General features: G+C 50.6%; 1 protein-coding gene across 4 annotated transcripts in view; it reads right to left on the reverse strand.

The window, feature by feature from the left end:
- ELMO1 (engulfment and cell motility 1) overlaps positions 1-26,533 on the reverse strand; it is a 345,973-nt gene that overhangs the window by 282,003 nt on the left and 37,437 nt on the right. Inside the window, exon 1 of one of the 4 annotated variants that reach the window (XM_084896337.1) lies at positions 2,391-2,482. The exons of the other annotated variants lie outside the window; for them this stretch is intronic. The gene's annotated coding sequence lies outside the window, so the exon portion shown is untranslated. Of the gene's footprint in view, positions 1-2,390; positions 2,483-26,533 lie in introns of those variants that run through there. 4 annotated transcript variants of the gene reach the window in all.

Here is a 26,533-nt window from a genome sequence, read left to right on the forward strand (position 1 = left end):
AACGGAGAGAAACCTGTCTTGATGCCCATCTAGAAATCTGTCTCTGTCTGCACATTGTTCATGCCCCAAATCTTCCTTGTCTCTGAATGTGCTTGGAATGCACCTCCCTATAGTCTCTTAAAGATCACAACCCCGGCGTGGCTCAGTAATTGAGCATTGATCTATGAACCAGGAAGTCACAGTTTGACTACTGGTCAGGGCACAGGCTGAGGTTGTGGGCTCGATCCCCAGTGGAGGGTGTGCAGGAGGCAGCCGATCAATGATTCTCCCTCATCATTTATGTTCCTGTCTCTCCCTCTCCCTTCCTCTCTGAAATTAATAAAAATGTATTAAATATATTCATATAAAGATCTGTAGCATTGCTACATGTTTTCCCAAGCAGCTTGATTAGAACAATGTGCAAAGAGCAGACTTCATGAAATCCCCAAATACCTGGTCAGTACATTTTTCTGAAATGTCCATACAGGGTTGGTTTTGGGCCCACACAATGGCTTTAAGCCCTATTGTCCTGTGTCTGGTCTTTCTATTACACAAGCAAACCTGTTGAGAGAGCAAAGAAAGAAGCCTGCGGGCGGATGTCCCTGTGGGAGCTGTGCAATGGGAAAACCAACACGCTTGTCCCGGTGACCTGTGTGCCCCACGACGTCACTGAAGGAGCCTGACAGATGGGCCTGTGGAGGCCACCCGGCAGGCCAGCGGGGAAGAGCAGCTGGAGAAAACATTCGCTTCAACTCCTCTGTCCCTCCTTCCTCCCAGGAAAGCTGCCTCTGGCCCACTGGCCATCAGATTCCACTGGCCACAGAGGAGAGGCTTGTAACAATTAGGGGAAGAGTAGGGAGGGAGCACAAGTCCCATATTTAAAAGCTGAGTGGTCTCTGATAGAAAAAGAACGAAAGCATTTTCCCTGGCATCCAGGTGAGGGAGGCAGGGAAGGGCCCCCTCCCCCCCCCTGCAAACAGCCTTTCCTTCCACTCTGTGCACCGTGCAGAGGAGGAACAAACTTGTCCGCAGCCCTCTGCGGTGCAGCAGCTGGATGCTACAAATTCAATGAACAGAGATTAGCTGGAAAGGAAAAGAGTGCTGATTTACTGAGCCACGCTCAAAGCTCAGGAGAACTCGGTAACTCAAAGAGGCGTTAGAACTCAGGGCTTCTGCATCATCTCACAAGGGGTGAGGCATGAGGAAGAGGCTGACAGAGAAACAGAGTGGCTTCTGGCAGGTGGACTCTGCCCAAAGGTGACCTGGAAATGTAGGACAGAGGAGTGCTTAGTCAGGTTTGCTGTTCACTCTGAGGCGCTCTCAGGGACAGAGCTGAGCTGGCTGGGAAGTAGTTCTCTTCCTGGTTTGGGGGACAAAAGGGACCTCTTTCAAATGAAAATGTGCTTTATGAAAATCAATTTCCTTTACAAAAGAATTCTCCCAGGGAAACTGCTGGAGTAATTTTGTCCCCCTGGGGAGCACCTGTCATCTGGGGATGTTTTGATTGTCACAAAACGGGAAGTGTTATTAGCATCTAGTGGGTAGAGGCCAAAGACATTGCTCATCGCCCCGCAATTCCCTGGATGAGCCCCCACAACAGAGAAGTGTCTGGTCCCCAATGTGACCAGAGCCTTTTGAAGCACAAAGGAGACGGCACAGAGCTAGCTCCTTCTGGGTTCGCTCTTTCTTCATGGCTCTCCGCTCAAGGATAGGTCCGCCTGCCTCCGCCACCCCCTCCCCCCCAGCCCCCATCTGTTGGCGTTAGAAACTTGCCATTCCTCGAAGACATGACTGACACCCAGAACGCACACTGCAGTGACATGCTCCGCTGGGCAGCCCAGTGGACACCGCAGTTTGCTCCCCATTTTCGAGCTCAGGTGCCTGCAGTGCACAGTTCTGACGGAGCCCTCGGTGGCTCCAGCTGCCCTGCCTCCCAGGACTGGGAGCAGAAACCACACAGGTCCTGAGGGAACCCCTCTCAGCCTGCCATTTCCCACCCAACACTGCTTCTTTGTCATATTAATTAATGCAACCCAAAAACATAGTCAAATCTCCTGTGAAACACTGCATGGACTTCTACCCCAAAATGACTAACAGTCCCTACACCATGTACTGTTCAGCCACCTTATGATATAGGCCCCATTCCTAAGCCATTTCCAGACAGGGACACTGAGATGCAGACTCCGAAACCTGCCCTCCTCCTACAGCCACTGATGGAGCCCCGCCAGGACTCAGCCTGTCAACGGGGCAGTTAGACCTCGGTCCTTCCATTCGGCTGAGAACGAACTCAGAACCAAGAACCTAGAAAATCACAGAAGTCAAAGTAGTGAGCCAGCAGGCTGAATGAACTCAGGAAACAAGTTCCAGAGGCAAAAGAAGGGTCCGTGGAGCTTAGGAAAGAGGTAACGCACCTGAGGGTCACACGACGAGGGGCCAGGCGCAGGGGTGCTCCTGGCACAGGGAGAGCTGGCATGCTGGGCCCGTGTCTGAAGAGCTTTTATCTGTTTTTCAAAGGCAGGGACCGGAGGGGGAGGTGTCAGGGAAGGACGTCAGTAGAATATTCATAAGTTTTGCAGGTGTGTCCTCTCAGGGTCCGGTTCTCTAATTGGTCCGTGCTAGGGGAGGGGTCCATGGTCACTGAATCTAGTCCTGATGTCACCCAGAGCGTCATGTCATCTGGTTTTGCTGCTTTTCTGGGCCTGGAGCTGAAACACAGCTGAGACCTAGATGCTATCTCTAGTCTGACCAGAACTCTGTCTCGTGGTCAACAGACCCGAGGCTTTGTTCCTCAGATTGTTTGATGCTGATCAGGACCTCGCTGTCCTGAGGGCTGAATGCTTAAGGGAGTGGCAGTGCTAGAGCTTGCATGGGAGTCACAGGAGGCTACTCTCTGGCCCCTTATTCCTAGTCTAAGAGGGTCTAACCACATGCCTAGCAACATGCGAGGGGAATAAAGCTCACCCTGTGGGTAAGGTGTCGCCTGAAGTCCAGTCGTTTTCCCAGTTCTGCCGGTTACCATGCACACAGGACGTTCCGCCCAGGTGACATTCCGTACCTGACGCTCCATTCAGGCTTTGCTGGTGCCTAAGTGCCTCCTCTATCAAGCCTGCATCTGTCGGATTCCATAGGACGTTTTTATCACCGAACCACAGTTTGAAAGGTTCCTTTATGATGAGACTTCCCAGGCCTTTAATACTATATGCTAGAGTCCCAATGCACGGAATTCGTGCAAGGGGCTCGGCCCTCACAGCCCCGGCTTTGTCCAGAAGGTTGTCTGGAAGGTCATTCGACTGTCCGGTCTAACTAGCATGTTATGCTTTTATTATTACAGATGTAGATTGTGAAACCTTCATATGCAATGTACAATATTTCCCACATGTACGTGTCCAGAAAACACCTCCCTCCCCAGGTGTCTGTGGCACCGGTTTCTTAGGGAACACGCTCTGTGAAATGATGCATGAGACCGCCTGCCTCCTTAGTTTTTCAGGAAAAAAGCAACTGTTGCCAAACAGCCCTGGCCAGAAAGGCGCAGTGGAAATGGCGGGAAAACGCTGGGCTGAGGCCCGTGTGGGATGATCACCACCTGCATCTGTGGGACCGTCTCCAGGAAAGCAGCCGATCCCTTCTGAGCAGCTCTTCCCGATTCCCCGGGGGCAGCAAACATTCAATTACCTGCAGCTTCTCTGTGCTAACTGGCCGCCGATCAATAGCGAAAGAAACGAGTCTTTGTAATAGCGAGAGCTGGAATCGCACATCTCACCTCTTGCAGGGCAGGGCGACTCGGGGATCAGAGCACATGAACCCTGCACAGCCTGCCTCTGAGCATCCCCAGGGCACCGTTCCCCACCAGCTGCGTCCCTGCGCCCATCCCCAGGTGTTAAGATCACCAACATCCTTCGGCAGCGCTGCCTCCTGCAGTGGCCGCTGGGAGCACAGCGTACGGAAGGCCAGCCCAGACCGGCCTGCCAGGGTCCTCTCCGGGACTGCGTGGGCCAGTGAGCTCCCACACTGAGGCTGGCTCCTCCTCTCCTCACCTAGCTGCTGCCACCTCAGGCACCACAGCGCCCCTGCCTCCTGCCTTAGGTCACGATGACCCCTCTAACTGTCTTTCCCTCTCCTAGAGGTCAATGCCCGTCATCAGTGCCAACTCCCCTGAGAGATCCCCTGACCCTACGGCTCTCAGCTGCCAGCAGCTGCCCCTTCTGGGTGCTTGCAGTGCACCTACTGGGCACCTGCCCAGCTGCTGCCAGAGGTGCCTGCGATCTGATCTCCCCAGGGACAGGGTGACAGACCTTATTCATCTCTGCGCCTCGGGGCCTGAGCAGACGGCATGGCCAGTCGTACGTGAATAAATCTCTCAGGCAAGGGAATGGATCACTTTGTCCTTAAAAGCGAACCCAGAGGTTCTTTGAAGGGTGAGGAACCACTCAGGCCACAGATGCTGTTTAAAACCCAGAATCCCTTGCACAGGAAACGCCCAGGGCTTCCTCCACAGCCACTCACGGCTCCCATGGCCAGAGCCGGCGATGGAGGCGCTCGGAGGCCAAAGTAAGATGAGACCAGAGCCCTGCTGGTTCTCTGCTGGGCCTGGTGCTCGGCAGGGAGGGAGTCGCATCTCAAATGGAAAGTTCATTATCTCACAAAGGAGGCACACACTTCCCTCCTTGTCCTGGGTTTGGATGTTTGCTTTTCAAATTCCTTTTCAGCTGTTGTAATGCTGAGGGCTCCCCTCCTCCCAGCCCCTTCCCCTCTCCCCTGGGCTCCCTCCCCTGCAAGCACTGTTGCCTTGAAGGGTGCTGACATCCTCAGTGGAGGAGCGGGAGCCCAGGCCAGGTCCCTATCTCAGAGCCCAGACTGCAGGCAGGGGAAATGTGGAGCCTTCCCCCACCCTGCCAGCCGAACACCCCGTTTCCAAACCCGCCTGGGCAGAAATACAGGGGAACTCCTTTCCCTCCCTCCGGCACCGCCCAGCTCAGAGCCCCCTGCAAGCTCCGCTGGGAGGACCTTCCTCAGAGGCAGGAGCTGGGCGCTGGCGGGGCTCCCACTGACAGCCAGCGGAGTCAGTCACTGTGAAGGCTGTGCCTGAGGCGATGGGCACCGGGCAGCACCCGCAGAGGATGGCCCCCCGCCGCCCCACCCTCCTCGGCCCCGCAGAACGGCCTCCTCGGGCTGAGCACCGGCTTGTGGAGCAGTGGGAGTCCATGCCTGCTGGGCCTTCATCCCGCTCTGCAGGCCCCCAGCTCTGTGACGCGGACACCCTGCATGGCACATGCAACCCCATGTCCTCCTCATCCGTCACACTGGGTCAACAGACCTTCCTCCTGCGGCTGCTGTGGAGACTGACACATGCAATTAGACCAGGGCTGGTGCTGCTGCTGTTGTTGTTGTTGTTGTTGTTGTTGTTGTTGTTAATTACCAGGCATGGGGGACCTGTGGCCTCCAGGGAAATGCAGAGGTCCTGCAGCCTGGTAATCCTTTGTCCCTTGATCATCATAACAGAACAGACAATGGTCATGAGAGCAGAGGAAATCCTAATTGCCTGAAGTCCAAGGACATTTTATGGATGTGAACACCTTTTTGTCCCGGGTTTAAAGGATGAGCACAAATTTCCAGGTGAGGGACTGGACTGGGAGGACTGGGAAGAGGAAGCTTAGGGCTAAGGTTCTGGAAGGAGCAGCCTGCATGCAAAGGCGGGGAGTCGCGCCTGCCTGCTCAGATAACCCCATGAAACCGAAGACATCCGTTCTCTCCTGGCCGCAGGCTCGGGTCTCGCAGGAAAGCCCTCTGAGAGCATGGAGGTGCCCAGAGCCCTCGCCCCGGTTCCTTCTCTGCGCAGAGAAGTGGATGCAGTCTTTGGGGCTCAGCCCCTACAGAAAACCCACAGGGGTGCCCTCTGCATGTGGAGGACTGCCCCACTGTCACTGCCAGGCTCCCCCGGCTCCTGTGTCCTTCCAGCCAGCCCCTGCAGGCAAGCCCATCCTGCTGGCCCCTTGCTGACGTCGCTGTCCTGTTCCCCCAGCCAGGACCCCGCAGAGCTCTGCTCCCAGCAGGTGGACAGAAGGAGACCGGGTCCACTGGTGCCAGCTGCTCAGAGCTGGGACTTACTGGGTTCAAGGGGCCACTGATGACCAGCCCCTCCCCCTGCCCTGGCTCTAAACAGTAGAACCTCATGTGTTTTGTCAGGGAAGTTTCCATTAAGAACATGAGTTTTCCTCATCCTCTGGGTCTCAGCTATCTCAGCCCTCTGCACAGACTCAGTGAGACAAACCCTGCGGAGCCTTCTCTTATCTCTCACCTTGGGAGGCCCTGTCAGACTCCTGGAGTGCAGGCCACAAATCTCTTCCTCCGGCTTTTAATCCGGGCTCCCTCAGAGGTAGGCCCCAATTTTTCTTGAGATAAAATGCTTTCAGGGCACACGTTATCGGCAGGCACAGGTTTTCCACACAAGCACCCAGATAACACTGGGTCCCAGGCCAGCATTCGCTGTTGATGAACAAAGGGGTTTCTCTTCCGTAGAGACTCACAGGAACCCAGAAATTTCTTACGTTGATTTAAAAATAAACTCAAGGTACGAAGTGGGGGAAGGAGGCCTGCAGTTCTCCGGGAAAGCCAGGCCTGACTGCATCCCCGGTGACCCATCCGCTTACTACCAGCCCCGGGGCCACTCGGGGTGCGGTTTGTAAATGCTCCTCTCCGCTTCACTTCCCCTGGCCGAGCTTCCTGCAGCCTGCTGGCACACCTGGAAGAGGCGGATTAGACGGGATAAGAGGGGAACAGACAGGGCTACCAGCTCAGTGCTGGCCAGTTCCTTTTCAAAAGCACCTTGGCAGGCGATCTGGATGCTGGTGGTTTAAATTCTTTTCATTTTCACTCAATTCTAACAAACTTGGGCTCAACCTGTTGATATCAGCTAAGGAGTCAGTTATGCCAAAAACAAACCAATAATAGAGGGGGGGGGGGGGCAAACTGGATGCTGGTGGTTTAAATTCTTTTCATTTTCACTCAATTCTAACAAACGTGGGCTCAACCTGCTGATATCAGCTAAGGACTCAGTTATGCCAAAAACAAACCAATGAGAGAGAGAGAGAGAGAGAGAGAGAGAGAGAGAGAGAGAGAGAGAGAGGGGGGGAGAGGGAGAAAGAGAGAGAGAGAGAGAGAGAGAGAGAGAGAGAGAGAGAGAGAGAGAGAGGAGAAACACCTCGCTAGATTAGTTATGAAGATTGTGGGGGGAATGAGAAAAGGCCGCCATGACATGCATCTTCTCACTTTTCTGTTATATACTTGGCCTTGCCAAGAAAGAAGGCCAGACACTATACATCTTTGTGCAAAGCTTGAGTCCTGCCGACGGCGCTGGTAACGGGGTCAGAGTCTAGGACCTAATTATGTGCAGCAGGAATCTAATAAAGGCGGTCAAAGGAAACCCGGTTCCACTCGACGCTGAGTCTAACTTTGTTCAGCTTTTCAATTACACCCCTCCCCCCTCCCACCCCAGCTCCCGACTCCACTGAGGCAGGACAGCATGAGGAGGACCGGTATGGGAGTCAGACGGGTCTGAGAAGGCGGTGGTGTTCAGCCGGGCACAGATGACAGGTTTGCATGGTAGCTCGGCCGCGGGGGACAGACTGGGCCAGGGCACGGAGGGCCGGGAGCTTGGTGAGACAGTGACGGGTGGCAGCAGCTCGGGCTGGGAGGGTGGAGGCGGCGTTGGAGGTGGAAAGGGTGAAGGATTGATGAGCTACTTTAAGAATAACTATCAACAGGAAGCGATGATGGACTGGATGCAGGGGAGGAAGGAGAGGCTGAAGTCCGGGCACCGCAGCATTCTGCCTCAGTCACAGAATACACGGACGGGGATGCCACTTACGGAGCGGGGACTCCTCCAGAGAAGACGGCGCCAGCCCATCTGCTGAGCTCCAAAGGGGTGTGTGGAGTCGCCCGGAGGGCCCAGGAGGAAAGTCCACGCCCCTAGTGCCAGAGACAGCCCTCTCCTGCCCGCCCTGCTCTGCTGTCCTGCCATCCCCTTCCTGGGGGCAGAGCAGAGGAGGCAGCGCCAGCGCAGACGGCCGGCGTCACGCCTCCTCGCCTGCGGGCTCCGGAAAACCGTCTCTGTGCCGGAACTGACTCAGCCGGGAGTGGGGAAAACCACGCACCTATCTCGCCGCTCTCCTGAGATGAGTAAGAGGACGATGGTAAGAGCTGATGCCTCTGCAGCTCACCGCGTGCCGGGGCCCGGGGGCCAGTCCTCATGCACTGACGCGGTCCCGCCTCCCACGGCCCTGTGACACGGGGCAGTCCTCACTCTCAAAGCCAGGAAAGGCAGTCTCCCGGAGACCAGCCCCGGCAGGAGTGAGAGCCGCAGCACCAGCTCTGTGGCCGGCAGGTCCGGTCTCTTACACAGGAAGAAGAGGGTCCTGCTGGCCTCCCACCTCGTCCCCCCTACCGTCAGCGATGACCCAGGGGACTGGCTTCTGACTTTGGTGCCCAGGACCCGAATCACACGGCCGGAGCGTTTCAGGATCGTGGAACTGAGACAGGCCCCGAACTTGACCCTGGCGCTGCGACAATCAGGTCTTAATTTCTGGGCCGATATTTTTCTCCCGCAATTCTCACGTTTTGTAATTAAGAGAAGAAAAACTCACATCACACACGATTTCATTCTCTCACTTCACCATCTTACAATTTAGCAAGTTTCGCTTGAGAAAGGGGAGAACGGGGTGTTCTCGGACATCTCCTGTTTGGCAGGTGCAAGACAGCTGGGGCTTTGCCCATCCCATCACCGCGATGGAAAAAAGCCCTCAAAAAGTGAATGCGATTGAAGCGGGTCAGAGCACCTCTGACAGGCCTCAGAACGTTTTTATCAACTCTCACATCCCAGCACGTGGAGCCTGTAAAAGATTGTCCCTGGATGGTGTCCAAAGCATCTTTAGATTTGACAGCTGCAAATGACTGTCATAACTTGAAAGCTGAGAGATGCAGGTGAGTTTTCCGCTTTATGGAATAAAAAGCTCTGCGGCCCCAGAGGTTTGCAGCGGGGCCTGCACGGAATGAGAATGCCGTCGCCGTTTTCCTGTCCACTCCCATCGGCTGAAAAACACATCCACTTTTACCGAAACAACTTCTAAAAGCAGACCGCATTCCCACTCTGTGCTTTCAACTCCACGCTGTGGTCCTCAATCCTTACAGCATCCACCAGCTGTGGGCTTCACAGCCTGGAGCATCTTTCACACGAGCACCTGAAATTAAAGGCGTTGTCCGGGTGAACACTGATTAATGCCAAGCTGGCCGCAGGGGATCGTGTTCAAGGCGAGAGTGAAGCAGGGAAGAGATGGCATCCAACCTCCTCTGGTTAGTGCTGGCGGACACCTCAGCAGCCTCGGGACTTAAAGGACAACAGACCTGCTCAATGCCGGTCCCTGGAGGAGCTCTCATTAGAAAAGAGGACTGTCATCAGCCGTCCACCCGCCAAAGCGCCACTGCTCCAACACCAGGCCCACTCTCAGTCATCTGTCTCAGGCCCCACACTTTGATCTCAGCCGTCATACCATCAAAGTTCAAACCTGGTGTGAAGGCATGGCTAACATGTGGCTTCCGTGGTGAAGCGGAAAGCTGAAGCACTAACCAGCCAGGTAACCAGCGCGGACCGCCTGACACCGCCTTTCCTCAGCAGCAGACCCTCTTGGCTCAAGATTTCCCTTTTGACTCCCACTACCCACCATGGTTTCCTAGGTGATGGGGACATAATGCAGTGTCTCCATAAGGACCATTCTCCTTCTTGTGTTGTTGTGACACCAAATTTGTGCAATAATTTCAAGTTTCCCAAGTACAAAAAGGTAAAATAGTAAATAATGGTTGCATAACTTACTGAAGCTTTCACTGCTGCATTGATTCAGAAACATCTGATAGATGAACCACTTCTGTCTGATTTCACTTCTGTCTGCCACCTACAGGGACCTCTCCACCAGTGAGGTCCCGAGGTTATTAAGACGGCCGGGAACCTATTCCCAAATTCTATGCAGAAAAGCCCATCGTACTCAGAGAGGCTAAAGGATGAAAAGGAAATTCACAAAGGACGGCCTTATTTTGCCCCTCAATTTTCATAACTGTCCCACTCTTCCACAAGATAAAGGAAGGAAGTGCAGTCACTCCTCAGTATCCAAGGAGGATTGGTTCCAGGACCAAAATCCACGATGCTCAAGTCCCTTGTACAAAAATGGCATAATATCGCACACAACCTATATTTACAGGGTGTGCTCACACATCACCTCATTTGCATGGATTCAGCATATTGCTGGGCATCTGACAAATTCAAATCTCAGTTTTTGGAACTTTCTGGAATTAGGGGGGAAAAAAGTTTTCAATCAATGGTCAAGTGAATCCAGCATGAAACTCATGGATAGAAAGGGCCAACTGCACAGCCATATCCTTTAGGCAGTCTCAATGAGCTGTTCAGAGTGTACTCATTCTTCCAAGTTAAATTATGTTGTATACATCAAAAATAAACTTCCTCATTAACCATTTCTCATATATTAAAAGAGACAAACCAAAGCTTCCAACATCCATCTAATTTCACCCCTGGCAGAATCTCTGAGGCAATAGGCAAACGCTGCTACATAATCTCATTTTACGGGCAGGGGGCTGAGGAGCAGACTTAAGACCAGCTCAAAATCAGATTCATTCAATCTGTCAAAACCTAGTGCTCAGAACAGCAGCCGAAGGAGGACAAAGTCATGAAGCCATGTAGGACTCATTTACACGTGTCTGAGTTCCATGCTTCTATTGTACTTAGACAGGAGGTCGGACTTTGAGGCTCTCCCGTCCTCACACTAATGAGCCTCGTCCGTGAAACAACTCAGGGCTGGGAAGACATTACAGCTGCCCTTTCCCAAGGCCTGTGCCTCTGTGGTGTTTGCAAAACAGCAAGATGCTCACCTCGTTGCAAAGGACCAGCTCCAATGAGGTGGCAAAGTTCCCCAGACCCTTCCAAGGGAAACAGATTCTCCATTCACTGCACAAGTATTAGCCATGTCCTTCCTCTCATCAGTCACGGAGCTTGGAAATTCTGACACAGAGCGAAATAACCCCGTTTCCGGATCTCAAGGAGTTTATCACATTCTTATTCTCAGCCACTGAGTAATGGGCCGAAGAAACCATGGAGAGAATGAGAACAAAATATCATCAGATGCTATAAAAACACTTCACAGACCGCCTGACAGAGCTCCATGAGGTCAATAAAAACATGAAAGTGAATCCGTGGGAGGAGGGGTTTGTACAACCCCCACGTTGTCTGGCCTCTGCTCTTTCTCTGTCCCATCTCCTACCGCACCCCTCCTTGTTCACTCTCTTCCGGCCACTGGGGACGTCCTGAAGTCCCTCAGACACACCTCACTTTCCACCCACTCTTACCACAAGGTCCCATAGCTGGTTTGCTCGCTGCATTCAGAAATCGGCCCAAATGCTCTCTCCCCAGAGAAGCCTCCGTGTAACCGGATACTGTAAACATGTCAAACATGCATCTCCAGTCCTCCTCTCCTGCCACTCGCCCTCCTTCTGGGCACAGGTCACGAAGGTGGGGGAGGAAAATGGGATCAAGGCCTCAAAGGTGCCAGTACTGTTCTCTCTCTTAGACTGGGTGCTGTGGTACATGAGTATTCATTTTATTATTTTTCATTAAACAATACATATATGTTCTATGTCCTCTGTTGACTATATGGTATACTCAATAAAACTGTAAGATTCCATCATAACTTATTAAAAATAAAACTGCTAGATTTTGGTATTTATTTATTTATTCACTTACATAAAACACCAAATTCTTGCCTGATAACGAAAGAATGAGGTGTTACTCTACTGAAATAATGGAAAACCTTGTCCCATATATTTAAATTAGCTGTGTCTTTAGAAACGACGCGAGATGCAGAAGAATCTATGATCTGCTACAGAATGAATGTTTTCTTCCCTCAAGCAGTAAGGAACGCATTGCTGACTGATGTAGAGTTTAATAACCTCCAGATTTGAACAGCACAGAACAAGTGCCTTCTCTTAATCAGGGGCATGTTTCTTATTCCTCGCCCGGAGGGCCTTCCTCTCACGTACCCCCTGCATTTGCTCCTCGCGCCCTTGATGAGTTGACAGCTTGTCAGGTGATGATATTAGCAACTCCGAGCAAATGAGATGGGGGTGCGGGTGTGAGTTCAGACAGAGGGAAACGAGAAGCACTGAGATGTAGGCTCAGAAATGCCTCTCTCCATGTCCCTGTTACTAAAACTAATACAAGTAACTGTCAAAAGGAAAATCCTGCAATGACTTAAATTGCTGCAAATACTTGCTAATAATTACCATTTAGTCATTCCCTTGACCTTTTGCAGAAAGTACAGAACGAATGTTGCCTCTCTGCTCAGTTTCGGGTTTTTTTTTTTTAAAGCAATGAGCTTCTAGTGGCAAGATTATCTTATTTGTTATAAAAAACCCAATCCTGTCTCAACATTTTAAAATTAAGAAAATTAATCAGAGAAAGTTAACTGACTGAAGCAACACACATTTCTTCCTATGATTAAGACCTCGGCTGTCACAGGGCCTGAGCTGGAATCTGAGTAGCCAAGAGAATCTGGGCAAATCCCTTAAGATCACCAGCCCTGTTTCCTCATCTGGGGAACGTGGAGAACACGGCTCCCTCCGCAGGGCGCTGTGATGCTTCCATGATGTCAAGCACTCCCACGAGGCCCTGGCACACAGTAACTGCTCAATAAACGATCAGCATTTTTATTTCCCAAGTTCACAAAGCCAAGGACGTCCACAACAGAAGTTTCCTTAGATTTCTCTTCCTATCCAGCCCTACCTAATCATACACGTCTCATTTTTAAAGTTATAGCAACATCATAAAAATCACATTTTATGACTTTGAATTGTGCTCACACATTTTTCTCTCCTCCCCAGGGCTAACTGAAACATATGCAAGTGTACTTCAAGCTAATAAAAAGGTAGTAATTCAATAAATAACCACGACTCTCCTTTCTGCCAGTCCCCTCAGCCTAGTTTGCACATTTAATGGGCACTTGCAGCTGTGTTTCTGGATAAATCCTTCACTCATTAAGGGATCTGGCAGTTGGCAGCGCTTCTCTACGCCACTTTTTTCTTTTTTTCGTAATTATCTTCCTTTTCTGCCTGGCATCAAGCAGAAGGGAGCAATTATCACGAGACATCTCCTCAGTCAGACCGGCTCTTACTGATGGCAGATGGCGCAAGAGCCAGCCCTGTGTCCTGGGGCTGGTTGAGGATCCCCTACTCTCCCGACCAGACCCCGGAGCTGAGGAGTTAGCCTGTGCTGTGACACCTGCAGAGAAACGTCACGGAAAGACAGCACCTGAAACCCACCCCCCACTGCTTTGCCAGCCAGCACTTCCCCGCAGCCGAGGTGCCGAGGGCAAATGGAGCTGGTGCGGGGACGGGACTCGCTCTGGGCGCGGGGCAGGGCTTGCTCGGAGGCCACAGGCCGGCGGTAGCTGAATGGAGGTGGGCTTCTGTGGGAACCCCTGGGCGGAGAAGCTTGCTTCAGTTTTCCCTCACGAGAAGTCGAATGCGTATTTGTTCATGAGCTGTTTTAATTTAAGCAGTGCCTTTCTTTTATTTATTTTTAATATATTTTTATTGGCTTTTAGAGAGAGAGCAAGGGAGAAGGAGGAGGAGAAACAGTCATCAGCTGCCTCCTGCGAGGCCCCTAATAGGATCAATTCTGCAGCCCAGGCACGTGTCCTAATGGGAATGGAACCTGCAACCTCCTGGTTCAGGGGACAACACCCAACCAACTGAGCCACACTGGCCAGGGCCGGTGCCTTTTTAAAAAATATACTTTTTTTTATTGATTTCAGATAGGAAAGGAGAGGGGGAGACAGAAACATCAACGATGAGAAAGAATCATTGATCAGTCTGCAACCCAGGCACGTGCCCTGACCGGGAATCGAACCATGACCTCCTGGTTCATAGTTTGACATTCAACCACCAAGCCATGCCAGCTGGGCTGATGCCTTTCTTTTAAACGACTAAACATGTTGTCATAAACACTTAAAGGCTGTGCAAGCCATCTCTACTCTCTGGAAGCCACCACTACTGATAGCAGCCACAGTGCACACAGCGCCAGCCCCTAGTAACAGTCCCCCCCGCCGCTGCCTCAGCAGGCCACTCCGGCGTCACCGGGGACCCTGGTCATGGCACGTTTAAGCAGGAGCATGGTATCAGTGAGAAAATAGAACAAACTTTGTTCCTTACTATCTCTGAAAACATACTGAACTCACTGCCCTGGGAAAGGCACCCTGTGCTGAATTCCCTGACACTTATTTTGTGATTGTTTTTTATTTTAATTATATGTAGGATCCCATGCAGGAAGGTTCCACAGGGCTCCTCTGGCCCTAGCCCAGCTCCAGCCTGCTTCTCCCAAGAGCCCTGGCTTCTTACACCCTGAGATCACATGTAAAGTATTTCACACCAGTGCGGGTGCCCGGGCCCAATCAGAATGCACGCTGGCCGTGATGGACAAGAGGCCAGTGAGTCCTTGCTGAGGGCCAGGGTCTGGGACACCCAAGCAGCCCCAGAGAGGAAAGAGGAGATGGAGGATGCCGAGGCTTTGCTATTGTTAAGAGGCCATTTGTGTCCAATTATATCAGCATCCAGCTCCCATTGCTCTATGTTGTCAAGAAATTATTTACACATTTTTGGAAGTCTTGCAAAAAGCGTGATATACTGACTACAGTCAAGGCATCCATGACCACTTGCCAAGTAAGATGAACAACAGTTCATTGTTTTTCGAAGATCTAGAACTTCTGCATAGTAATTTTTGGTTCTTTGTTCCTCTCTCACTGATTCCTGTGACACTTCCTGGCCTTGGAAGCAAAGGAGCTCTCAAAAGCACTCAAATCAGCCCTGCCCGGTGGCTCCTGGCCCGGTGGCTCCATTGGTTAGAGTGTTGTCCCGATACACCAAGGTTGCAGGTTCAATCCCTGGTCAAGGCACATACAAAAATCAACCAATAAATTTATAAGTAAGTGGAACAACAAATCAATGTCTCTCTCGCTCTCGCGCTCTCTCGCTCTCTCTCTCTCTCTCTCTCTCTCTCTCTCAAAATCAATAAATTAAAAAATTAAAAAACAAGAAAAGCATGCAAAATCACATCATAACAGCTTACAAAAACATAGTGACTGAGAGGAAAAGAAAACTCCCGTTTTTATGAATCAGCAAACACTTACAAAATGTTTCCTAACCAAAAAGCACCAATTCATTTAGCAGGAGAGGAAAGGACTGAACCAAGCCCATTAGCAAGGTTTAGGATTAGACCTTTGCTCAAAGCCCTGACCTAACACCCATTGGTTCTTAAGCATTTTCATTTATCCAAGAGCAAAAACTTGCAAGAAATCAGTGACCCTGTAATTCCTAGCATCCCTTAATTACCCATTAGTTAAAAATCTTCTTGTGAGTCTCAAGAAAGGGAAGCTGCAGGCCCAGCCTCTGTCTTGGGGTTGACAAAGTTTAGTCACTAGGAGCAGATCTTAGTTCAGGGATGAGTCAGCACCGTGGCTGCACAAAGCTATGCAAATGAGGGATGAATTAGTATCCCTGGGTCAGGGGTCGCTGACCTTTTGTGATTGAGAAGGGCTACCCCTCCCAATAGGGCTTGGTAGGCGGAGCAGGTCACAGGGGAGAAGGCTGGCAAATAATCTGCATAAAAAAAGGAGCTGCCAGGGAGAAAGGAATCCAGAATCCCTTCCTTCACTTCAATTTGACTGATGGGTTGGGACTGTCTGGCTGGAAACCCACAGTCTGAAGGGATTAATTAACAGCTCACCAAAGTGGTATTAAAATTACTTTAGTCCTAACATCAGAACAATCAGCAGCTACGGAAAGGAAATTGTCTAAAGGGAGACACTGTACAGCAGACTGACCCTCAGCCCCAGGAAGGATGAATCCAGCTGGCCAATGGCATGGAAAAGCCCCACAGAGCTTCCCCTCCTTTCGCAGGAAGCTCGAAGCCCCGCCCCTTCCTATGCAGTTGGTGTGTAAACCCTGACCTCCGTGGACTCAGCAAGTTACTCGTTCCTCACTGCGGGCCCACTATCACGCAGGACCAGCCTTTGCCTTCTCCTGTCTCCCTGCCTGTGGTCAGCCAAATGGCAGGACCCAGAGCCATGTGCACTTCAGTAGTGTTCCTCTCAACAAGTCAGGGGACACTGACCTAAAGTGAACAAAAATGGAAATGTATGGAAATAGAAACATTTTTAAGAGTCAAAACAGGATCGGAGAGTGCTGCTGTCATCCCAGTCCTACTGGCCGGAGGAGTAGCGGCTGAGCTCAGGTGTGTCCCCTGGAGAACCGCACTGCTGGGGCCCTCCGGGGCCGGGGCGAGGATCTGGACCAGATCAGTCGGCCAGTGCTCTCTCCCTGGCATCCTGACAGAATTTGGAAACCGGGCCAGGTAAACTGCTGAAGTCGGCGGACAGTGGTGGAATTCAGGACATGGGTGTCACTGACTTCCATTAATGTGTGCAAAAGGATGTTCAGAAAATTGACATGAAAAAGGAGAGAATACGTACGGCGTTTACATACTGATTCACAAGATACCACGGAGAGAAAAAGAACAAACATCCTCTTAAAAATTGCTATTGCCCGGTTAACAAGGGAAAACGAACTGAACATTGATGCCCTGCCTTCCGTGTAAATAAACATATCTATTCAATTGGCTAAAATCTCAACTGTGCTCCCCATAGATTCTCCTTCAACATCTCCTCTTTAGAAAGTGGAACCTCTAGTCATGAAATCTGAGAACTCTTCTAAGTCTTCTCTCGGCCTGTTCCTTCACAGTCATTGTCAAGACCATGACCTCCTAAGAATCTCTCCCAAACCATGTTCTTCCAGCTCCCCTGCCACCATCACTTCCACGGGACTCCTGCAGTGACCTAGCTGGTCCCTTGCATTCCCTGGCTCTTCCCTCCACTCCCAATTCCATCCACTGCAGAGAGCCTTTAAAATATCTTATCACTTCCCTCCTTAGAAAACCTCGCTGGATTCCCACTGATCCCTTGAATCCTCAATTTGACCTTGTCTCACACCATCCTCTCCTGTCTGTTCCTTTTCTCCAGGAGGCACTGCACAGCCTCCTTGGACTCCGTGACATTGGACATCCTTCCTCTACTGCACTCGAGGCTAATTTTAAACGGAAGTCACAAACAAAAAGCATAAAAATGGGGAAAACATGGCAATAAATAGACCATGAAATGACACTTGTTTACAGAATGAGAGCTCAGACAGGAAGGCAGGGTGCTGCCTTGTTTGACCTTGACTGGGCACGTGTTCCCTGGGCACCTCAAAACTGCCACTGCTCTGTGCGTGTCCTGGGATGACTGCAAAAGCATCATAGGCATTGCCTTGGTTACAAATGAATACCCGCCAGTAGGCAGACCCACACATACGGAATCTGCAAAGAGTAAGGGTGGGCTCACTCTTCTTGTCTAAGGTTATACAGCCACTGTAGCGTGAGGACGGACCCCAGACAATGTCCACGTCACAGCCCAGGTCCCTTCATTAGATCAGTGTTGCCAAGGAAAGAACTTGTCTTTCTAAATCAGGGTCCCATGGCTCTAGCTAGGTCACTGCTGATCATTAAAATTGGATTGTGAGTTCAGCATAGCCCCAATGGAAAGTGCTGCTTGGGAGAGGCAAGACTCTTCATGACAGGAACACAAATCAATCTTCATGAAGCCTGCTCCACCGAAGAGGTAACGTGGGAACCCCTGGTGACCAACAACAGCAACGGGCGATTCCACAAGGCAACAGAAGCCCTAAGATGAACAAAAATGTAAATTTCTGGAAATAGAAACATTTTTAAGAGTCAAAGCTTGAACCTTATACAAACTAACATCCAGATAAATTTACGTGTAGAAAATGAGAAAGCCAGAATTCTTGCCTCTTCCCAGTCCACAGGGATGAAGAGGATCTTCTATAAGTTTCCAGTACCTCATCCCTCTCATTACCCAGGAAATCCCCACTAGGATGATTTCTCACTTTTTAATAAGTGTCTTTCCTCATAAAACACATTCATTCACGAGGGTGGGGACCACTCTCTGAGTTTCTGAGTAGAATGAATAACATTTGAAATTACACACTGGTCTTCTATTTAGGAATTTAAAAGGCTATATGAGAGTTCAGCATTAGGAAAATATTTCCTAAGGGTCTACTTCATTCTAACTGGCTATTCTGCTCTGTCAACACTCATACTGCTCTGTAAATGGAAGACAATGTTTGAAATATTTTTAAGTAGTTGATATAGTAAGGCAATCTTAGGAACACTTGCCTTAGACTTTAAAAGAAATAAATAAACATCTTCTTATTACTATTTAGAAACCAATGATTTAGAGGGGTTCTGAAATTTTCAGAGAAAATAAAATGTTCTTTCCTAAACTCAATTTAGAGTTCATAATTTGAAATAACCTCAGACTTACTACATCGAAGTTCTAAGATGAATAAGACATACATCCTTCCTCCAGATTCCCCTAACACTATTTTTAATCACGGTAGCTTTATCTCTTTCTTACAGGACTACTAGAAGCCCGATGCACAAAATGTGTGCAAGAGCAGGCCTGCCTTCCAGGCTGCCAGCACAGACTTCCCTCTGGCACCCAGGACCCGGACTTCCCTCACAGTCCCTGCTTCTTCCGGAAGGTTGTCAGGTCTAATTAGCATATTACACTTTTATTATTATAGATTTTTTTTTCTGAGTCACAAAGGAGTTCAAAGTTTGCCACCCCAAAATATGCCAGTCTGGCCTAAGAATTATTGTGAGCTGGAGGGAATTTTCAAAAAAGCAGACACAGGATGAACTTTCTGCCCTCTGCCAATCTGCCTGAAAACAGAACATACATCCCCTTTAAAAAGGTTCCTCCAACTTCCCACACCTAGAGGGAAATAACCTTATCACCTGAGATGAGCTTGCACTGTTATTGTCCAAAGTCTGTGTGCCTTCTGCTTCCAAAGGCCAAAACTCAATGAAACGTTAATTGCTTGAGAAGGTGCCAGCCAAGATGAGAGAGCTCTACTAATTCCTCAAATCCAACTTAAGAAAGTACAGAGTTCAGGCTTCTTTTATGGCAAGGGAAGGGAAAATGGGAGGGGCCGAAAGCAGAATTCCTCTACTGATTAGCATGTCTATGTGCCGGACAAAGCCGGAGCTAACTGCCTGATGGCCCTGGGAACACCGCGGTGGAACCAGATGGAGTCAGAGAAGCCAAGCTTTTCACTCTGTTAGAGCACCATGATGGATCTACACCAACAGACCTCACTGAACTAGCCCTAACCTTCCATTAGTTCCCCCATATGCTCATCTTCCCTGGGATTAACTTAGCACAACCCAACCTCTCCACTTCCCTTTAGTTTTGAAGCCTATATATCATTTCCTTTCTCTTGGAACTTTTCTAAATTGTATTGTTTTCTTGTTTAGCCGTTATATAAGCCCCAGCTCTAACCGCCGCTCTGAGGTCCTCCCACATGTATTTGGGCTGCCTGTGTTAATAAACTTGTTTGTTTTGATCCCATTATTTTGCCTTTTATTAGTCTAATTTGCAGGTAGGGCCACAGCTGGAGAACCTAGGGGTATAGGGAAAATAAAGAGTTTTTTCTCCCTTATAACTGTGTATAAGTAAGTGGCAAGCGTGAAGCCCTCTACCTCAAATACTTCAGTATGTATCTTTGAAGATCCAGAACATATAGTTATATAATCAAAATCAGAAAAATAAAATTGATAAGACACTATTGTATAATCTATAAGCCTTATTCAAATTTCACTAATTGTCCCAAAGATGTCCTTCATGGTAAAAGATCAACAAATCTGTTTCCCTGGGCCAGAGTCAATCCAGAATTACTTATGGTGTTACCTGTCTCTTTGGTCCCCTTCTCCCTGTGGGATAGCTCTTCAGTCTTTCTTTATCTTTTGTGATCGTGACATTTTTGAAAAGTAAACATTATTTTGTAGACTTTCCCTCTACTTGGGCTTGCCTAATCTCACAATGAGAGTCTGGTTATGGATTTTGGCAGAAATATGACAAGAGTAATGTCACAACTCATGTCAGTGTGTAGTGGGTTTGTACCACTGATAGGGGTGTCAAATTTGAGCACTTGGTTAAGATTATGTCTGCCTGGTGAGATCATAAATTGTTGCTTGTCATTCATGTTTAGGGCATCTGACACAAAAATTTTGAAATATTTTATACATCCATCCACATATATAGTTTCTACTGACTATTTTTTTGTTGTTGTTATATTGTCAGAGATTTTATTTGAGGGCTCACCATTATTGTCTACCTCCTTAGAATTGTTCTTTCTATTATTGAGTATAATGTTTCTAACACTTTCCTTTTTTTTATAACACTTATTACAAAAAAGTGTCTAATGGAAAATTATTTTAAGCAACACTTAAAATAATGTTAATTTTAGGTAAATTCTGAAATATGTAGGTTTTGTTAGCTTCTATATTTTACTTTTGGCATGCATGGAATATGATGCTCACATAAGTCATCTTGGTCATACAGACTGACAAGTGCACAAGAATGATATGCTAATGTGCACACTCTCTTAGTCCATCCTGGTTGCAATAACAGAGAACCACGGATTGGGTGCCATTATCAACAGAAATTTATTTCTTACCATCTGAAGCTGGAATTCTGAGATCTGGCACCCGCATGGTCAGATTCCGGGGAGGCTTTTCTCTGAGTTGCAGACTGCTTACTTCTCTTTCCCTCCTCACATGACAGATCTGGGCAGCTCTCTGGCCTCTTCCTAGAAGGGCACTAATCCCCCTCACAAGAGCCCCACCCTCCCAAAGGCCCCACCTCCAAATGCCATCAGACTGGGATTAGGTTTCCAACATATAAATTTCAGGAGGATATATTCGTTCAGCCCTTAACCTACATTTAATCACTTACACTCAAATAAGATTAATGAAGTGGTACAAATACAAATAAAAAGTGCAAGTCATTCGAAAAGATCTATTTATAAACAAGAGTGAGGGAAATAATTAGATTGCCTAGACACTGGAAATTTTCTACTTGTTTCTTTGTCAGAAAGACACTGGGTTCTACAGCCAGTCAAAGGGCTGCCTCAGAAATTTGACCTCCACAAATTACTTCTTTCCCTCTCACCTGGAACAAAGCCAGCAAGGGCTGCACACAGACAAAAAGACATGAATACAAAAGCATGCACGCAGGTCTGTTTGAACTAGCTTGAGACCTCGTTCAAAGAGCATTGCAGACATCCGACCTGAAGACACACAGGACTGTGTGGGGAGTGAGGAGGCCCCCTGCGCGTCTCCCGGTGCCGAGGGCTCCACGTCGGAGATTAGGGTGTCCGTCAGAGAACCACGCTCCCTCGGTAGGCGCCTGCGCAAGATCCCAGGCTTAGGTTTTGCAGGATTTCTCTTTTGAGCAAACTAGACTTTCCTCCTGAAACTTTTAATTCGAGAGAGAAATTACAATGCGGCCCACAGCAGTGCTTTCCACGGCAGCGAATTAGAGGGCCCTAATTTGTGGGCGCGGGCCTGCCCTGTGATCTGTGCCTGTCGCTTTTATGTAGCACAACCCAACCTCTCCACACCGCCTGTGTCTCCTCCTCCACGCAGCAGGCTGCCAGCCCTCCCTCTGGGTTTCAGAGAGTCCAAAATAAAACCAGCCACAGCCAGCCGAACAGCCACGTAGGAGCTCTCCTTCATGTGTGGGGAGACTTCCAACATGCCCAAGGAGGGCTTTTGAAGGCCCTCGGTGGTCTTGTCATGTTTTTTAAGTCCGTTTTAAACTGTCTAGGGTTTTTCCTTCATGGTGCTGATGTCTCTGTGGACAGACACTGCCGTTCCTCCAGAAGCAATGAAGTTGTTCTAAATCTGTCCTTTGCTGAAATATCTGGGCGATGCAAAAGACCCTAAGAGTCACGGATTGTCAACGTGGAAGACACACCTGCCATCCAGATGCCCTGTGAAGCTTTAATAGGCAAAACCGATGGCCCACCCGGTGTGGCTCAGTGGTCGCGTGTCCATCCATGCACCAAGAGATCACTGTTTGATTCCTGGTCAGGGCACATGCCCAGCTTGCAGGCTTGATCCCCAGTAGGGGGTATGGAGACAGCCTATTGATGTTAACCTCTCATCGATATTTATCTCTCTCCCTCTCCCTTCCTCACTCTCTAAAAATAATTTTCAAAGAACCTGCAAAAACATGATCTCTTAAGCATAGGGGACCACTAGTGTCTCGACCCCCGATGTCCTGCTGTTTCAGAGGGGAACCCAGCCATCCACCTGCCCCTCTGGGTGTGCACAGAGCATGAGCCCGCCACGCCCAGACCGTTCAATTCATTAGCTCTCTGGCACTGCTACCCTTATTAGGCCCGCTGCTCTCTGAAACAAAAGGAATCAGATAAACAGAAACAAAATCCGTTTCCCACAGCCTCAAGGTGTCACCTAGCTTCCAAAATCTTACGCCCGCCTTTCTCACCTCTTAAATTCCCAGCAGGCTCCCAGCCCTGCCACCCCGCAGGAGCAGAGCCCTAAGTATAGAGCACGGGGCTCGCTCTGCAGGGCATGTGGTCAGAAATACTGGCGATGGGACGGCTGGGTGGGGCCGTCGCCGTGGAAAGCTGAAGCACTGCACCGCCGCCGCAGAAAGGGGCCTCGGGAAGCTCCAATGTGAATCCGGACTCAGAGCCAGAGCTTCACTACACGCCTGTGCTGTGCAGCTGTCACTGGGAGCACAGGGTCTGCCCCTTGCCTGAGTCAGGACCCAAAGCCCATTCCAGTGTTCCCTCGCACAGCTGTCAGCGATTAGTCTCCCATCGAGGCCATGGCCCTGGCCAAGGGGAAGCCAGCAGAGCGGCAGAGGGCAGGGATCTCCAGCAGGAGGGAGCTGACAGCAGGCAGGCGAGTGCAGGATGGTTTCACAGGGCCCCAGGAGACACTGCGGGTACAGCCACCCCTTTTCCTGAGTCCCATGTGCAGAGGCCCAGCGAAAATGAGTTGGAAGTGGAAGCTGTGGGTCCCTAAGCAGACCACAGGCCTGCCTCCCGAGAAGAGCCTAGCTCAGGTGACTCTGTATCCAGTCCCTCTCAGGCGGCCACAGAGACTGTACCTTGGCACAAGCTGGCCCTGGAAATCATCAGACCGTGGCTCAGGCCAGCGCCACAGCCACCTGGGCTGCTGGGCCTGTTCTGTCTGCAGATGGAAACTACGTGTCTGACCTGTGGGCCTCACAGGTGCTCACTGACTCACCTCCCAGCCCCAAGTTCATTCCTGGTGGCCAGCTGCTGAGGGCGGCCAGGCGCTGAGGGGGCCAGGCGCTGAGGGGGCCAGGCGCTGAGGCCTGCGCTCTCGGTGAGGCAGCACTGGGGAGGGAGGACAGGCTGGCTGCTGCCATCTGCCAGGGAGCACGCGTGGCCAAGCCCGGACTCAGCAGCTGACCCAGTGACCTTTCTGATGCTGCTTCGTGGTCCCCAACTGAACTGGGGGAGAAGGGGGTGGTCAATGTCCACAGCGTACAAACGCCCAATCAGGCCCGTCCTGAAACAGATGTGGTCATCACTTATAAAGGCATTTGCATGGATGGTCTTATCATGGTCTGGGCCAAGGACAGAAGACAAAACAAAATGACCCTACACTGAGGACAGCTATGGCCACAAGCATACAAGAGCCCTAAGAGGACTTTGCAGTGAAGAACGAAAACCTGGCTCAGGCAGGGGGCTGCTCTCCAGGGGAAAGACCCATTCCGGCCAAATCCCTGCAGAAGGGCTGCGCCCGGGGAAGCAAAGGGCTGAGATAACAGGGGAGTCGGGATAACAGGCATCCTTGTTTCCAAGCCTCCCCCCCCCTCCTTTCACAGGGCTCAGGCCTGGAACGAGACAAACAGAAAGAGGGGCGTGGCTATTCGGGGGGGCAGCCTCTCTAACCTAAGTTCCCGCATGGCCACAGTGGGGGTGTCTCTGAGGGACCCAGGGACAGGGTGCATTCCTCTGAGTGAATGCAGAGAATCCCCCCAAGGCGCCCACCCAGGATCACAGACGCGCGCACACGCTCAGGCCCCGCTCCTGCAGCCTCCCTCAGCACCGGCCACGGCGAGTCCCGGCTCTTCAGGACAAGCGCCCACAGTCGATTGTGCTCAGTGACTTTCCTTAAAAGAAGTCCGTTTGAAGCTCAGACTTACACAAGGCGCTGCCCCGTGCAGAGAGCCTTTCGGGGGCGCGCGGCAGAAACTGGCCAACCTGAAGCCAGGCCCGCCAGGAGCATTTCCATTTCCCATGACAGAGCATCTTCCTCCCTTCGCCACACAACCATGGCATCCGGAAATCAGCACGAACACACGTTCCGCTGGCTCCTCGGGTCCCATTCACATTGTGTCCAAGGTCCCCAGATGGGCGTGCTGGCCACAGGCTGCAGTGCAGGATCGCAGAGGGCGCCCTGTGTGACTCTCCATCTCCTTCCTTCCCTCAGCCCCCCTTGCTTTGTCTGACCCGGACAGGTGTTAACATTGCAGGCTGCTCATCTGGTGTTCGGTCCCTCGAGTTGGCTGTGCCTGATGCCCCCTGACCATGGGGCAGGAGGGCCCGAAGGTGGTGCTGCCGCCCTGCCCCGCAGGTCAGCAGCTGCTGCCTGGTCTGGGCTTGGCCCATTGCCAGCACTCTTCATTTTCACCGCAGCTTGTGTGTGCATGAGTGTGTGTACGTGTGTGTGTGTGTGTGTGTGTGTGTGCTCAAACCCCCATATTCCATGAAAGTGGCCTGCTTGTCCCAGGGACAGGCCAGCTCAGGAGGGCCTGGGCATGTCATGATTTGGGCCTTGTCTGCCCTGTCCCTGGAGGGAACTGCAGTGATGGTGATGGCAGCTGACTTATGCGGATGCCTTTGCAGAGATGGGATGGAGGGGAGGGGAGGGCAGTCTGGCCTGTTCTGCCCAAAAGCAGGTGTAATGTGTCCCCGGACCCCACTGAGCAGCAGGGAAGGGGAGTGTGGAGAACGAGGTGGGTGGGCCTGGGTCAGAAAGGCTGCAGTGAGCTCAGAGCTGTCTGTGACTCATTCCTTAAGCCACGGGGCCTCTACGGAGTGTGAACGAAGCCAAGTGGCAAGATGAGGCAGCTATTTCTTATGCTCTTTATTTATTTATTTGTATTGATTTCAGAAAGGAAGGGAGGAGACAGAGAGAGAAGCATCAATGCTGAGAGGGAATCCTTGACTGGCTGCCTCCTGCACACCCCCTATTGGGGATCGAGACTGCAACCTGGACATGTGCCCTGAACCGTGACCTCCTGGTTCATAGGTTGACGCTCAACCACTGAGCCAAGTCGGTCAGGCAATGATGCAGCTACTTTTTACAACAATGAGAGGGACCCATCAGGGGAAGGGAGGAAGGGGAAACAGAAGGCAGGCCAGGTGCACAGGATACACATGAGGCACCAACCATCCTCATCTTCCCAGCCAGAGGCAGAGGAGAACCGATCTGGGGCAGGAGCAGTGTGGAGGAAACGAGGACCAGGCTCACAGAAACGCAGGCTGCAGCCCACGGGATCCTGCAGGCGTGTGGGAAGTGGAAAGGAGAGAGGAGGGTCCCGGGGGGCCCAGAGGACTTTGAATAGTGTGGGTGGGAGTGGGGGTGCCTTGAATGGGGATCCAGAATGTAACAGCCGGCTTTGTCAGTCCAGCATGGCGTGCTGAGTGTCAGCCCTAGTGTTTTAACTGCATTTGAGTTCCTTAGACTGCCTGCGGCGTGATGATTGCGGGTAGAGCTGGGAGTCACTTCAGATTGAGAGAGAAGTTTTAGGACTTATTCACCCCTGCTTCTCTCCCTGCCACCTAGCACTTACCTTTCCCTAATCGCTCCCAGTAACTCTGGAGTTGAGGCAGCCTATTGTTGACTTGATTTCAGAGCAGACCCCTCATCTATACAGTTTTAAGTAAAGTGAATTATAACCTTTTTTTCCCTGAGAACTTTATGAGATCCTTGGGAAAAACTGAAAACACCCTGCCGTGTTAAAAAGCTGAACTTGGAAAGTGTGATTTACGTAGAGAAAGACGAAAACTCAGTGTGCGACCAGGACCTGGGGCATTAAGCTCTTTGTCTCTCCCGAGGTTTTGTTTGTTTCGCTGATGGAAAGCAAGCACCCCGGCCACTTCTGATGTTAAACCACCTCTCGGCTTACGCCCAACCAACAAAATACTCAGGTCTGAGGTAGGAGACGGGGACTTTCCAAGTGAAACCCATCCAGTGAGTGAAAACCATTGCAGACGTGATGAACACTTGTTTCGATCCATGGGGAGAAAGAACACGATAGTGGCAAAGTCTCAGCCCGATTTTCTTCACGTATTTCTTCCCTTTATTTATCTGTGCTGCTGGGTGGTGAGTCAGCCTCAGTCATACTTTATCATGGCTCTCCCCGGTGAGAAGCATGTGAGTTTTCGGGGGAAATGTAGCGAAATGGGCTCAGTAATGGACCTAGATTTGTATAAACCTGGGCTCACTTGGCGCCCCCACATTCCAGTCTGCCCACCCGGT

This window comes from Pipistrellus hanaki, assembly GCF_964339955.1.
Source record: "Pipistrellus hanaki genome assembly, chromosome: 10".
Taxonomy (NCBI): Eukaryota; Metazoa; Chordata; class Mammalia; order Chiroptera; family Vespertilionidae; genus Pipistrellus; species Pipistrellus hanaki.